This window comes from Callionymus lyra, chromosome 16 (genome assembly GCF_982586985.1).
Source record: "Callionymus lyra chromosome 16, fCalLyr1.hap1.1, whole genome shotgun sequence".
NCBI lineage: Eukaryota > Metazoa > Chordata > Actinopteri > Syngnathiformes > Callionymidae > Callionymus > Callionymus lyra.
In genome coordinates, this window is record NC_141833.1 from 14158545 (window position 1) to 14175954 (window position 17410).

Genomic DNA, 17410 nt, shown 5'->3' on the forward strand with positions numbered 1-17410 from the left:
TGTTAATATATTAAGATACAGGACTATGTGGAAAATATAAAATGCAATAGTTTTGTTGTCGTCATCCATTTTTATAAATGCAACTTTAAGCTTGTTAAACTAAATAAAAGAAAACAATTATTTTATTAATGAATTAAGTGGTCCTTTTTTAAAAAAAAAAAAGGATAATATTGTTTAGGTGTATGACTAAATTCAATTGTTTCAATAAAATTAAATATTAAAAAATGTAGGATTTTTTTCATTAGGCATTTAAAATAAATACAAACATAAATATAATTTAGTTGTCAAAATGAATATTCAAGTTGTTGTTTTTTTTATAAAAAATGCAGTTGCAACACTATTTGCACTATTGGAACAAAATAAAGTGCAAAAAACTCTTGAATTATGTCAGCAACACAACACATTCTAATATTGCCCCAAAAAACGTTTTTAAAAATATATAAAACATTAATAACAATCTGCATCATACTACAATTTACATTTATAGTAATAAACGTGAATCTTGGGTGTGTCAAAGTGAACGGAATAAGTAAATCAATAAAATGGATACATGTTCATTATAAAAAAAACTAATATTATTAATTATTTTTTTTAAAGAAAAAGAAAACGCAGTGTATCACTGGTTGGACAGAAAAATAGACAAAGAAAATACTGACAATAATTACCCATAAAAGTAAAGTTACTACTAAACTATAGGGGAAAATAGGGTTCAACCCTGTCCTACAAAAAATAAGAGGAAAAAATATGCTGAGACAATAAATTAATTGTGCATTTTTTTGCTATGGATGATGCCAACACAACCAAACCTCAAAATAGCTGCGTAAAATAAAAATGTAAATAATTGGAGTTTATTTGATGACAGGAAAATAAACCCTTCTGTGATTATATGACTTTTCTGTGAACATTAACACCGTCTTGATAAATAAATACTCGTTCAGATACCAACATGTAAACAAGCGAGTCACGCTTCAGAGTGTCGACCAGCAATGAGCGGCGGCCGGTGATCCATCCATGCGTTGCTCATCCCTGAGCCATACGTGCTCATCAGACCAGATCACAAAGTGAATTCCTGAGTAAAGATGGCTGCCGGGGTTTTTTAAGGAACAATCACGCACACTCTCCGCATCAGTCGAAGGAATTCCCATGATGCTTCAAAGGTCATCGAGGGGATTCGAGTGAAGATAAGATGAAGTGCACACTAGCTCAATTCAGCTCTCGCTGAAAATTTGTGTCATTCCCTCTTCAGAAGACCAGTTTGCTCCAATCCATCACTGTCACTCACCAGCTGCACGTCCTCCGTCATCGTGTCTATAAACGTCCTCTTAGGACTCACTTGTCTCCTTCTCCTCAGTCCTTAGTGTTACCTTTACCACCTCCGTTCCTGCCGAGCCAATCGTTTTGCGTTTCATACCGACAGCGACGCAGGATAAACACGCGCTCGCCGCACGTTTGTGATTTATATTTCAACGAAAAGCAATATCGGGGAACGGTCATTAGACCATCTGGACGTCGGGGTTATTGAGGGATGTCCCATTTGGCGGCCGGTAACTGCCTAATCAATACACCTCGACTTAAATGAAACCTTTTTTTTTTTCTTTTTTTTTCTAGCGCAGCCTCGACTACATGAAGGATTCTCGCCGGACTATTCATTGTCCGACTCCATCATCCTGCTGGTTCGTATCCATTAGCGACACGTGTGAAAATAATAGACCAAACTCTTACAAACGGTCCTTCAGGTGACGCTAAATACGTCGTACATTTACTGAAGAGAAAAGTGGCTTAATGTTTAAGTATAATCTTTATCTAGTTCCCCATCTTAAGTCATCTTAAATTTAAGATAATGAAAATTGCTATCCCTCATAATGCTAGCATGCTAAGGTAAGATAGCATGTTGATTAATATGAGCGAGTGAATATAAAAAAACGGTAGTATATTAGCGATAAAAACAAATTGTACCAATGTTGTTAGGCAAGTGTCCGACGGACGGAAATAGAAGAGAAGTCTTTGAGTTAATGTAACCTTAAAAGAAGGATAAAGTTAATGCAAAACACGTTCAGAATTTGACTATTGCCTCTGTTTTAATGACTTTGTTGATATAGATCGTACTTCAAAGTGGTTTCACTTGATATAACCAACAAAATCCCAAATGTAAAGTACTGTTGTGAGACATATTCAAAGACAAATGTATTATCGGGCAATCAAAAAAGTACGTAGGACAATTGCAAAGAAGGAATATTGTAATACTGGGCGAGTTATACTCTCGAGAAAGACTTTTCTCATGCAGGACACAGCTTTTCAGAAACATCTTATGTTAAATAATACAAATTTCGGGATAACAAAATGAAAAAAAATACTAAAACTTTGTAGCAGGTGGTGGGTTGACCATAAACCCAAACTAGTCTTAAATTGCACTTATTCTGAAGTTTACCTCCATCACTTTTCTTTGTTCTCCCACCAAATATTTGTCTTTCCCAATTTGTTTATGGTCCCTGGGATATTTTTACATGACTGGATCTCTTTGAAAAAAGTAAATGATTCTTTTGAGTGAGTATTGGAAATAATATTATTGTATTCAAGAGCCAAAACTGCAAGAATATATAAACAAGTTTTGGAGACTTTTCCTAATGTTTTGAAACAAACCCAGTAAAACTGAAACTTAATAATTATCACGAGAAGACTAGTCGAGGAAAAAGTTCACTTTCACGGTCACAGTCTTTTGTTTTCCTCCTGCTTTTCCTGAAGTCAATAATTCTTGTTTTTCATTGGTGGATTTCATTAGAAGAAACCGCCAAACAACCTGCCAGCCAAATCTATAGGTTCCTCATAAAGACACAAACTTGTCCATTAAATAAATCCACCACAGTCACAGGAATGCAGCCCCAGAAAGAAATATCGACTCATTACGAAAACCCACCGCGGTACAATGGAACAATAAAAGCATAAGTGTGTCTCTGAAGACCAAGAGGAAGAATGGGAAGCATATTTGAGACCAAGTAAAAGAAGAAAAAAAAAAAGGGTGGAAAAGAAAAGGCATTTGATGAAGGTCTGAGACTTATTTTCTCCTACTCCATTATCAGGTGTGATTGATCACGGTATCATGCCAATAATAGAGTTGGAGCTCGGAACTAGATGCGGAGATAACAAGGTCACGCCGCCACATTCTTTTTGCACCATCGGTATCAATACAGTCAGGAATCTTCGGATAATAGTATCTCGATCTCTAAACCATGAATTATATATTATCTACAAGCTTGAAAGAGGATTCTTTACTACGGCTGCATTCGCCAGAACTTTCTTCATCTTCTACAGTACGGATGTCATCAGCCAGTACTGGCATCACCGTCACAAATAAGCCGATTTAAAAATAAAAAGGATTAAAATCGAAACAAGGCGTTATTGATTTTATCTTCAGTGGCACCATAAGTTAGGCCCGATGGCTCGTGGCACCTCGTATGACTAACGTGTCCTCGAGACCAATACTAACACTAATGGGCAGAAAAGGCATCCAACTGTGTTACAGTAAATCAATTATTCCTCGGCTCATATTCAATTAAAACCCAATTATTAAGGTTGTACATGTAGTGCTTTCCATCCAGAGTCACACCAGCATGTAATCACTTGAGCATTGATGCCTTCTCTTGACATGAAATGAGTAAAAATCAATGACGCATATACAATTAGCTACATTTATAACACGTGGGCAGCTTTGCCGATACCTGCGGATAATGAATGACAACAATACGAGAAATCACTGAACGGCTCATTGAACATTATTAGTTTTGCATTTTTGTTGATTTCAAGGTTCTTCGAGGTTTGTCCTTCAGACCAACAAATACACCTATTCAGGTTCGATGCATGAGTCATTAAAATTCATGAGAGCTACTGCGTTATCTGGGACTTCAGTCAAATTTTATGCAGTTTAACAATATTCAACAGCACTGAATTGATTTAAATGTATTTAATTTAAATTGTTTTTATTTTATTTGTTGTGTTTCCCAGATTATTTTCTCTTTTTTACTGTAGTTTTCCCATGGTTTATAGTTCAATACAGTGTGTTTAATGTAAAAATAATTCAATTTTTGTATTTACAAGCCAACTGTGACCCTTCTGTGTGGAGTTTGTATGTTCTCCCTGTGTTGTGGTGGGTTTACTCCGGGCACTCCGGTTTCCTCCCACAGTCCAAAAAACATACAGAGGTTGATTGAGAACTTGGGGGGAAATTGTCTGTAGGTATGAGTGTGTGTGTGTGAATGGTTGTCTGTCTTTGTGTGCTCTGTGACGGACTGGCATCCTGTCCAGGGTGTCCCCTGCCTCTCGCCCAATGAAACCAGGATAGGCTCCAGTCTCCCCGCGACCCCCATAAGGAATAAAGCTGAAAAGCTGAAAATGAATTAATGAATATTCATCTGCAGCTAAAGGAACAAGTAAATCATGCAAGATCCCGGCGATGACTGGGGACGAGAGGATACAGTCGACTCCAGCAGCTTCATCATGTTACGACTTTTTTCCAAGAGTCATGTCGTCTTAAATTCTGCAACACCAGAGTCAAGTACTCGACAATACTACTAATAAATCCTTGTTACTACATTATCGCAATGCATCGCAATACACATTAGCCTCTGTATCGTGATACGCATCGTATTGCCAGGTTTGTTCCAATACACACACTTATCTTTTACAATGAGTCATATATTGCAACGACAACTGAAAACTAACTTTTTTTGCCTAACAGAGCAACCATTGTGAGTTCAGGGGAACCACATCTGCATCTACATAAGTTTCCAGTTGTGTCATACATATGGAACGTTAATAGCTGCCTAATGGGTGAAAATAGATAAGAACAGATGAGAACAACCCGATATTGTCATCATTATTATTTGCCAACACAAAAACGGCTAGACGGACAAAAACACACAATTTAACCCCAAAATTATAATCACGAAACGTAATTCAGACAACATATATTACAAATGAAAAACATTAAAAGTTGTGGTATTATTCAAAAGTTGAAAGTAATTATTTTAGCAAGGTTTCGGGCATCGTTTAACTTTTCAAATTGTACCGGTTTGCCACCAATATCCGATAAAGCCGTTACCAAGTCATTCCCAGTCTTCAGGGCTCCTTGACCGATCACATTTAATGTATAAAAAGATGAGGACCAAACATGATGATATCTGAGAAAAAAAAATACTCTTTTGATTACACAAAAATTGCAACTTTGTACTCCAGTGAAAGGGTCACGAGCGATGCTGTCCAGGGAAATCTAACAACAACGATGAGAAGACTTTTTTTTTGACGACACAAGTCCATCTCATACCTCCTCGGACATTTCCTAAAGACGACCTTTTGTCTCCAAATTATTTCCGACTTAACCGAGACATTTAGTTTGTTTGCCGTCGGGCACCGGACCAAAGCCACTCCTGGTATCCTCTAAAAAAGAAATCTGTGTTTGAGGCTTCAAAGCAGTGAAGATGATTTATCCATGTTGGCAGACCGACATGTCTGTCTGTTTATACGCTGTGGATTTTATGGGGTTCTTAGCTTTGGCTCCACTTTCTTCTTTTCCAGGGGAGACGCTTTTCTTCAGCAGGGGAAAGGAGAAAAAAAACAAACCATCTAAACATTTTATCTTTAAGTCTGTTTGTAGAGGTTTGAAGATGCAACTTGACGGAGACATAAAGGGAGTAAAGTAAAAAAGAAACAGGGTTGTTAGTCGGTGTCGGGACACGTCAGTGTGTCCGGGTGGGTGTGTTTTGGGGCGTTTGGACTGTGTCCTGTCTGGCTTTGTTTTGGTTTTCTCCCCTGATGAATTTATTCTTTCTGGTACACAAGTCGTCCCTGTGCCTAGGTTGAGGATCCGTCCTCGTTGTGATCTAAAAATACCCACATGGATAAACAGAACACAAAAGAAAAGATTAACATATTCTGCAGGACGACACAATTCGGTATACGCAACAAAAAACAAACAAAAAAAACAACCATTATTCCTGTTTTTCCTGCAGCGGTATTTCATCAAGGAGGTTTAAAAGCAATTTAGCGCTATAATAGTTTCAGCGTTTACAATCATACATCAACCTCGAAGATGATTTTATCTACGGCAATAACCGACTTCACTTTTGTTTTGCTTTTTATTTCTTCCATTCACAAGAGTCATGTAAAGTAGCAGAGGGATCACAGTCTAATAAAATCTCGGCCAAATGCTTCATTCGCACTGCGCAGCGGATTTTATTTTGCCGTTTAAACGATGTCAGCTGTTTTTCCTTTTTAAGGATTTACGATTATCGGTCGAGGAGAAGGCCTGAGCTCATTGACTTTTATCATGTTCAAAAGTTTGGAGGGTCATTTATTGAATGGCTAACTAATGTCCATGTAATTACGAGTCATCTTTATTGGCGTCAAACCAATAAAATGATATAAACGTCTGATTAATCACGGTGTAATATTTTGGTTTAATCACAATTAAATAGCACTAGGTTTTATTTAGCGTGAGCAAGCATAAATATGTGTTTATTAAACATGTTTAATAGTATTTTGACGATAAACTTGAACTTAGATCTGAGGTAATGTTGGCTTAAATTTTTTTTAAAAAACATGTGGCGCATGTTAGTCAGTTGGCATCTTCAGCTTCGGGTTTGAACAGCAGTAACATAAGGGAATATTTTGATCTTTATTTCTCCCAAAATCCAACTTTTGAGTACAAACTGCATTATTCTACCACAATCTAAGTCAGTTCAAGCAAAAAGACACAATAAAAGCACACAGAGACAAGAGATATTGGTAGATTATTGGTCTCTTTACGAGGCTATCCATGTAAAATCAAGTCAACAAACAACCAACTTTTTCAATAACTTGATGTTTATTTTAATTATTAATTTATAATAGTTAAAATATACATCAAGTTATTGAAAAAGTCTAGAAATGTGTTTGATGTGGAGCTACCTCCAGAGGGATCAATAAAGTTGTATCTATCCATCTATCAATTGATCTATCTATCTATCTATCTATCTATCTATCTATCAATTGATCTATCCATCCATCTGATCTATCAATTGATCCATCTATCTATCTATCCATCTATCAATTGATCTATCTATCCATCTATCAATTGATCTATCCATCCATCTGATCTATCAATTGATCTATAGATCTATCTGATCCATCAATTGATCTATCCATCCATCTGATCTATCAATTGATCTATCCATCTATCCATCTATCAATTGATCTATCCATCCATCTGATCTATCAATTGATCTATCCATCCATTTGATCTATCAATTGATCTATCCATCTATCCATCTATCAATTGATCTATCTATCTATCTGATCTATCAATTCATCTATCCATCCATCTGATCTATCAATTGATCTATCCATCTATCAATTGATCTATCTATCTATCTATCTGATCTATCAATTCATCTATCCATCCATCTGATCTATCAATTGATCTATCCATCTATCAATTGATCTATCCATCTATCAATTGATCTATCCATCCAGCTGATCTATCAATTCATCTATCTATCCATCTATCTATCTATCCATCTATCTATTTACAAGTCAAACATGGAAACAATAATCGAACATAAACTAAATCATTGATTATGATCATTTCTACTGCGGATGTTGTTCAACAACAGTTTTTCAGACAAGACAGATGTACTGGCACCCAAAACCCATCTCCGTGTCGCACACAGTCGAGCATCTCGAAGGAGGAAAAACCTCATCTGAAACTCCCTTTGGCTTGAAATTAAAGGTGAAGGTTCAAAAGCAAACATGACTATTGGAAAATAAATAAAGGTCTAGCCTTGTGCTCGCTGCCGAGGAGGATGTGCACATGCATATAAATCTGTTCCACACCGTTCGAGTGGACCCGTATAGATATACTACCAAGGTTTGAATTACAACAAGGTTTATTTTACAAACTACATAATTCTGGATCAGTGGGGAGGGTTTGCGATTCTTTCCGACCTTTTAAGAAAAGAGACATAAACACACATATATAGACAAAATTGCTTGAAAATTATCTTGTAGGCTACAATGAGGTCAAGGATGAGAGAAGACACCCACGGAATTAAAAATAGGTCCAAATTCAATTAAATTTATACCACAAGTAAGATTATATTAGATTAGACTTTTATTGATCTCAAAGCGGAGAAATTCACATGTGCAGCACAACGAAAACTTTCAACAGGGACAAAAACGGAGACAGAACACAAAAGAAAACAGACATGAGAGCGAAAGCAAGAACAACAACAACCACACACATCACTGAAACACCAACCAACAACACCATAATCAAAGTAGTACGAAGCCTAAGGAATATTACCAAACAGCTACTTTTCCTAATTAATATGGGTCCAATTACAATTAAATAGTAGTTTACTAGTACGCAGTACTAACTACAAAATAACTACAAAATCGCTAAAAAAAATAAAAATAACCCGAAACCCCAATAAAGGTTTTATATATTCTGATTCTATTCTTATTAATTTGCACATTTTTAAGACAAATGTTTCGATTTTTTATTAAAGTTGAAGGGTGCTCAATCGTGTTTGAATAGTGGTAGTGATCAATAAGTAAAGAAAAATCTTACCAAAACCTTTTTCCATGTAAAATTATTGATTGTCGGTTATTGGTTTCTCATTTAATAAAGTTGTTTACTTAAAGGGAAAGGCTTTGTTTTTTTAACCGTGGTATTGATAATACTTACTGGCATTGGTATCGACAACTGGAATTCTGGTATCGTGATGACCCTAGTCTGGTAAGTAAGTAAGTAAGTAATATTTGTATAGCGCTTTTCTAGACCAGGGTCACAAAGCGCTTAAACAATCAATACAATACCCAATAAAATAGATAGATCTGAAAGTAAGAACCAGAATTTTTAAATTGATCCTGAAAGAAACTGGCAGCAAGTGAAGAGATTTAAGGATCGGAGAAATGTGAGTTCTTCTACTAGTACACCATAGATATATCATGATGGTCCCCGCTCACCATGAGTAGTTACTTAGTTTTAATCCATCATCATCATCTATCTACGAAGGTCCTCATGTTGGCCATGTTGTTTTTCTCCAGATCCCCTATTTATAGTAGGGATTACCTCAGTGTGTCAGAACGGTATCGTCCAATAATCACCGTGTTGATCGCTACTTACAGCAAGCGGGTGCCATATACGTCAGAAACAATTAATGACACTGAGTAACTCATTTTGCCAACGACTGGAAATCCGTGCGGCTTTTCACAGATGTCGAACAAATAACAGGCTGATTAAAACACACTCGAACTAATGTGCTGTCTCCGATCGCATCCTCCGACAATGCATGAATGGCAGCCCGATGATGCTGTAGAGTTTTGTTCCTGGCTCATGGTTTGTCGCTCAGGCCCCCGGGCTATCTGTACGAAAACTGGGGAGCACAATGGAGTCAGTAGACGGGAAAGGCCGGCCTGCCTAGTGGCCTCTTTTCTTCCTCCGCATTGACACTAATGTAATGGTTCTGTTGTACAATCAGCGGCACATTGATCTGAGGCTGTCTGGCCTGCAGCTCGTGGCGAAAAAACCTCCGCCAGCTTTTGGACCGAGATAGACATGTTTACTCTCAGCGGGGGCAAATAATCAACTTATTGAGTGAAATATGGTCAGAGGACGTGAGTGACAAGTGTGCGATTGAAGCGTTTTAAAAGCCTGAATAAATCTAAAGACTCTTGTGGGATTCGTTTGTCCTTTCTTTATTTACGCAGCCATTATTTAAGAGGCCAATAAAACAATCAGAATGTATTTCTCTGGAGTCTTTTTTTTTCTCCTACCACAAGATAAAAATAAATGTGTGAGAGGGAAGGAGTAGAGATACTCCGAGTTTGTGTCAGTGTGTGTTTTACATGATTAAATGTCCTTTGTCGAGCGTAGGGAATCGTTCATGCAGAAGGAACCGCGGCCAGACTAGAAATGACTTCTACTGGGCGAAAGACCACGACTTAGGAAAGTCAGAATATCAAGCCATCTGAAGGCAAAGAAGAAACTGGATATCTGTCTGTTTTTGTACCTAATGTGTCCTTCTATACCAATTTTGGTTTCCTGAGTGCTTTGATACTCTAATTCTGATGAATCTGTGACCAAGACTCTAGTATAATATCTGGTGTTCTAGGTGAAAAAAAGCATCTGTCAGCAAAGACTAACACATCCACTGCTTACGAGGGCTTTCACGGTCATTTTATTACATTAAACAAAACTCATCTGTCCGTCACGACCCCCTAATACTCTTACAATTCTTTGATGTATTCAACATTTTGATTTAATGCTGACATCCCACTGACAAAACCATTTGAAGAAAATATTCCAAACATAGGCCTGGAACTTTTTGTAGATGTGCCAAATATTATTAATATGGCATTTAGTCAAGGTACTTGAAGAATATTTCAGCCTTGACTACAATAGATGGAACCATATTAATGTACCTGGAGAGGGAGACAGAGTGCACATATAAAGGCGGCTAATATGGCCAACAAAAAAAACAACTAGGGCTTTGGCGATACACTAATCCCACAATAGTAATAGTGAATATATGATACAATATATTTCCATACAATGACTTTACTTTGACTTAACAGACTGAATTTTATCTTTTTATCTTGTGATGGTTCCTTTCGCTTTTGGTTGAATTAATAGAACTGGAAGCCAAAATATGCCTAGAAATCAGTTTTATCCACTGTATCCTCTCGTCCTCAGTCATCGTTGGTATCTCACACGATTTCATTGTGTTAGCTGCGGAGGACGTAATGACTTCTGCCATCTAATGGCCGGAAGTTTGATTGAACAACCAAATTGAACTAATGCTATGAATATTTGCATGTTAAACATATATTTAACACATGTTAACATAATGATTTTGTTTTACACACACACACTTTAATTTAATGTAAATAAACACGAAAAATATCCATGATGAAAAATAATAAATATGATGTGAAAGCCAAAAACATTACGATTCAAAAATAAGTATTAAAAAGATAATTTGGATACTGGTGGATTTGGTGCTGTTGAATATTGATATAACACAGTGATAAAATATGTATATGTGTGTGTGCGTGTGTGTTTATTGATTCTTTTTTTCACACACTCCTACTAACAATACAAGCAACACAAGCTTTTCGGCTTTCAAATAAAACAGTGTATAAACTGTTGGTTACACTGCATATGACTTTCAGTATTTTGGAGAAAAAAATTGAAGAATTGAAAAGTTTGAAAATAAATTGGTTTAACTTAACGTGTCCTAGAATCTATTTGTAATTTTGTGTAGATATGTATTGTAATGCATTAGCGCGAAAAAAATGTTCTTGTCACTGCTAATCTATCTGCTTTCGTGAATCCTTTTGTACCAATGAAATACTCACAAAAGTTTCTCTTAAATAGCGAATTTTTAAAGCTTTAACGTTAAACTTTCTTTTTTCCAAAAAATAAGAAAATATGTGGATAGTTTGAATTTTGCCAAACATACCATGTTGGATTATTCATTGATATCTGAATGCGGTAAAACTATTTTTTAAGAAACATTAACACTGGGTTTTTGTCTCACTTATTCATCGCTACGGCCAGAACTAATCTTTTTTTAAAGTATTTTAAACACAAGTTTCCGACAATATTTCACCAGACAAAAATATTTAGAGAACTCAGTTGTAGTATCTGAATGGAAGGGAGGAAACGCTGATGAAGCCGTGGCGAGGTTTAGCGAAAGAAAAGAATGATGTGACATTGAATGCGTTTCAGAAAACAGCTTTCCATGCACGGAACAAAAAGCGAATTAACAGTTATTAGACTCCGATGGCAGCGGGGTGGAAATAAAACTGATTAATCGTCTCCGCAAATGTGTTCAACAATGTTAGCGTGTTCTCCGTCATGTTGCCTACTAACTTATTTATGCTCAAGTATCAAGCGGCGGCTGAGAAACATGAGAAATGTGCTCAAACTGCTGCGGGGCCACATATTTCTATCAATAGCCAGAGAAACATCCGTCTTATTAAAGTTCACCAAAGGTCAGTGGCAGCGGAACACGCCGGGTGGTTTGCTGATGATTCTTGACTGAATGTTGAAAGTTTACTGGCAAGACGTCCATCTTATGTTGACCTTTGACTGAGCAAACTTTGATTTCAATGCGAGGGAATGTGTCTCAACACATTTGATATCGCACTTCTTATCGTCTCTCGTGGGAGTCTCCATGGTACGGCAAAGTGATCGGCAATCTACTTCAATTTTTGCTCTCCGTTATATGATGATGACGTAGTTTTTTATGCTTGAGAAAAGGGTACCTCTCGCACTGGGACGATGGTGAAAAATATAATCTCAATTGCCTTTTTGTTTTACAATACAAATATTTATATAAATGAAAGACAGATCTTGGGATGTGATGTTGCTATATTTAGCTATTTACTATTAATAAACATAATTGCTTGCTATTATGGTCAATGGTACCGTTTAGGTTAATTTTGACAACAAACTGCTTTTCCTTCTACTTCCTGTCCAGCGATATCAGGCTACTTCCTTAACAGCAACATTTTGCTACTTCCATTTACGACAAGCTAGGAGTTATTTAGCCAAATTCAGCTACTTTCTGTTCAGGTAGTAATTGACTACATTTTTTTTAGCAACATTCAGTATTAACCGTGGTGCTGGCAACATACAACTTGTTTCAATTCAGTAGAATTATGTACTTCTGTTTGGATAACATGTGTCTACTTTATGTTTGGCTAAGTGCGTACTTCCAGGTTGGCCACAGATGGCATTTTGCCGTTTGTAAGACCCTCAGTTACTTCCTGCTCAGGCAACATATGACTACTTACCATTTGGCTACTTCTTGTCCAGCAATATTGGGTACTTCCTTCTTGACAATACTTGATACTTACTATTTTGCTACTTCCTCTCCATTAACATTCAGTACCTCCTTTTCGACTATACTTGACTACTTACTATTTGGCTACTTCCTCTTCATCAACATTCGGTACTTCCTTCTCGACAATACTTGGACAACTTACTATTTTGCCACTTCCTCTCCATCAACATTCGGTACCTTCTGTAAACACTTGACAACTTTCAATTTACCTACTACCTGTTCATCACAGTGGGCACTTTCTTCTCGACAATACTTGGCCACCAACTATTTGGCTTCTTCATTTTCATCAACATTGGGTAATTCCTTTCTTAACAACACTTGACTACTTACTATTTGGCTACTTCCTATTCAGCCACATTCGGTACTTCCTTCTCGACAGTACTTGACAACCTACTATTTGGCTACTTCCTATTCAGCCACATTCGGTACTTCCTTCTCGACAGTACTTGACAACCTACTATTTGGCTACTTCCTATTCAGCCACATTCGGTACTTCCTTCTCGACAGTACTTGACAACCTAATATTTGGCTACTTCCTCTCAATCAACTTCCAGTACTTTCTTCTCGACAATACTTGACAACCTACTATTTGCCTACTCCCTGTTCATCAACATAGGGTACTTCCTTCTCGACAATACTTGACAACTTACTATTTGGCTACCTCCTGTTCATCATCAATGGGTACTTCCATCTTGACCATACTTGACTACTTACTATGTGGCTACTAACTCTTCATCAAAATTCTGTACTTTCTTCTCCACAATACTTGACTACTTACGTTTACCTACAACCTCTTCATCAACATTGGGTACTTCCTTCTCAACAATTTTTTTTATTTGTTCTACTTTAATTAAAAGCTTTGTGTAATAGATTTAATTGCGTGACACCAGCAGCAGGTGGCCTCACATTTCACAAGGCGAACACATCGGTCCCTACAACCGAGCCAACTCGCAAGTACCAAATATAGTCCGTAAGCCTCCACTCGGATCTAAACGGGTGCCTGATGGACAGATATAAAATAGCAATATCGGTGCCAGATTTCACAGCGTGATCCACAACAAAGTGCGGCGTGTGAGCCAACACCAATTTATTATTTATCATTCCAGCTTTCCCGAGACGTTGTGTTTTTCATAAATGTGAATTTGGGAAGTCATTTGCATGAACTGGCAGATAAAGCCTGTGTCATTCACATCCAACTTAATTAGTTTGCAAATAATTATCAGCGCATTTCAATCCCCCGTACGCGTCTATTTTTATCCATTTGTCAGCTTTTATAAAATGTGCAAATGAGATTCTTGTTTTGAGCAATTATTTCTGCCACCCTTGCACGAGCATATGGCAAAGAACCCGACGTTCGTCTCCGACAACAATAGTCCAAGTTGGTGATGTGAATCCTCCAAACGAATTGTCCTTTAAGTTCCTACACGATGTACCTCCGTCTCTCCGAGGAGTGTTTTCTCCTCGCCGGGTCTATAAATGTTTCAGAAAATGCATGTTTTGTGAGTGGAGAGTGGACGAACTGTGCGGCAACTGCCTTTATGTGCTCGGCGCTCTTCCTTCGGGGATAATCCATGTTGTGAAATTGAAGTGCAGTAGTGGGATGTAAGTTCTTTGGCGCTGCTGGGGGATTGGAGGGGGTGGAAAATAGCTTGGAGGATATGACCCTGTTGTTGCAATCTCAACATCAAAATGACAATACAGCAGAGGAAGAGGGCTGGACTCGACACTGCGGTGTGAAAGAGAGAGGAATCTTATTTTCTGATACATAAAAAGCTTCTTTTTTTGAGGCGATATGTCGTCAACGAACATGTGATAACTTCCAAAAGCTAATGATAAGTTACAAAGGTGATTAATTTGTTAATCCTATGTTTCATTTTGCATTTTTTATTTAAAAAAAAAATGGAAAACCTCGCCCCAATGGAGATAATTCTGGAAACAAAAAAAGGAAATGAAACATTTACGCCGGCGACGAATGAGTTTGGATCATACTACCTCCACACGCTGCTATAAAACGTTTGCACATTCAGCAAAACTGTCCAACTGTCCTTTTAATGGCGGGACAATATCGTTTAGGAATTATTGCCTCGCTTGGCTGCACAGTTTTCAACTTTGAGCACATAAGTCATAAAAACATTTTTGAAGAAGCCCTTCAGAGTCATTAACCACATCTGTGCCAGATTCACGAGGGATTCTGGGGCGACTGCGGGTTCAAGTACAGCTCGATGAAAAAAGTAGAAACAGGAGACTCGGCAAGCCAGGGAGAAAAAGAATGAGTGAATTAGATGAAAGAAAAGTACTTATATCTGTTTTTTTTAACTTTAAACAGCAATAGGTAAGATTGAACACGTTGTTTCTAGCTCCCCCCAGTGTTCAAACTGTGTAATCGTAATACGGTGAAACCACCGTTGCCAACAAATTAGCAAACTAATTGTAACTGGTGGTCAGTACAGCATCAATATAATAACAATGAGTTTTTTTGCACAAGTGTTTTTAAATAAAATATATTATTAACAAGTTTATGTGAAAGAAATATATATCTTTATGTCAAAATGTTATGTAGTGCAGCTTTTTAATTTCATTTAAAGTTTTAAAGTTTCTACAAGAGTGTAGTTGAAAACATTTTAAATTCAGAGAAAACAATAATAAAGCACACGCTTTCTAAACTCAACAAAGAAAAAAACAATCATTTTTTAAGAAATACCCAGAGGAGAACTCTTTAGGAGACACAATATAGTACATATTCAACCTAAAATATCTTAGTTTTAACTTTGTTGTTTATACAATTTTAATACATGTACACAAAAAAACATTTATTAAATAAAATGAGATGTATACAGTATATATTGTCTAAAAAGAGATCCCCTTAAAAACTACTGTTAAGGAACTTTAAACTGTCTAAAACTGTTCCTTTTGAATACATTTAGACTCGAACTAAAGTCAAATTACACAAGAGTACATTAATGTGAATTTAATAGAGTATTAAACAGCTTAGGTGAATGAGATAAAAGAAGTTAAAAGTAATTTCAACTGTTTCATTTCATCGTCATTAATATCGGGAACATTTTCTAATTCTAACTCATTTTAATCTGCAATATTGATCAAGAAGCCATTTTGTTGTAAATGTAGTTCATCGCTGATAACTTTGAGGAATATTTATCATTATCTGGGCTCAACTATTTCAAATATCTCACTTATATATACCGAATGTAGACATTTTAATGATGATTTTAAGCGTTATTGGCGTTAGTAAGAGTAAAATATTAAGTTTAAAAAGATGCAACTCTCACGAGAGGATCCCGGAAATACGTGCGATGACGTCAGCGCACCCTCGAATATGACGACATAAGTGTTGAAAAAAAAACCCAGAATTTAAAACAAACCTGCATTTATGAAGTCATATCTGATTTAGGAAAGTAAAAACAACTAGAAGAATAAAACGATTTCTTACCTGTAGCTTTTTGAAGAGACAACATTTCAGCGACGACCTCTTGCTCGCAACTCGAAACTTCGTCGGATATTCGTCAACATTACGAACTGTTTTTAGTCAAAGACAAAATGTTACGAATCACTTTAAACTTTAAACAAACTTATCGTTTTTATTTCAATTTTTCGCTTTTGTTTCGCTAACACGCTACACTGCGATCAGCCACAGAACCAGGAACCTAATTGGCTGGAGTGTATCACGTGACAGTTTTATTAAAAACGTGACGCTGTTCGTCATCACGTCATTTAATATTTAAAAAAAATATATATATATAATTAATAAAAAATGTATTTTACGGATTATTCGTGTATTAAACAACATAAAACACCTGATTGTATTCAGTAGAATTTATAATTTACATTTAATTTGATTTGCTGGTCACGTCACGTGACTCACCTTGAAACGATCCCATCACAATAATTGATAATCCTTTAAAAATCAATCAAAAGCAGCCTGTAGACTTTAATCAGCGAGGAATTTACTGGAGGATATAAAAAAAGAAAGAAAAAGAAATATGTTCATGTGATGGAGGATTAGACATGTTTTTAATCTGACTTCCCGCACAGTTTGATCAAACGTTTTTCCAACTCGTTTTTTAAGAACCTGATGAACTCAGAGTTTCTCAATAAAAAAATAAATATATGATGACACGTGATGTTATATAATCCTGCATTTATAAAACTGAAATGATCTCTTTAAAAAAAAAAGATGTAGTTTTATTGTGTAGCTCCGGGTTTTCTTTTTCTCCCGAAGGATCTCAACATGTTCCTGAGATAAAGAAGATTTTCTCGACTCACCATCTGCTCCTGGGTCTACTTATGCCGACCCCCCCGAACCCCCCGAACCCCCCCTGGACTACAGGAATACACGCGAGGAACATTTGTGTTTAACAGTAGTTTTAAAATGATTAAATAAATACAAATATTTGAGATAATTAAGATACAAAAAAGGTAATACATTTAATAGATTGACTTTATTATGAAATGAATGTGTTTTATTCGTTTAATTAATTGTTTATTTCTATTTTATTTTTTGCTTTTTT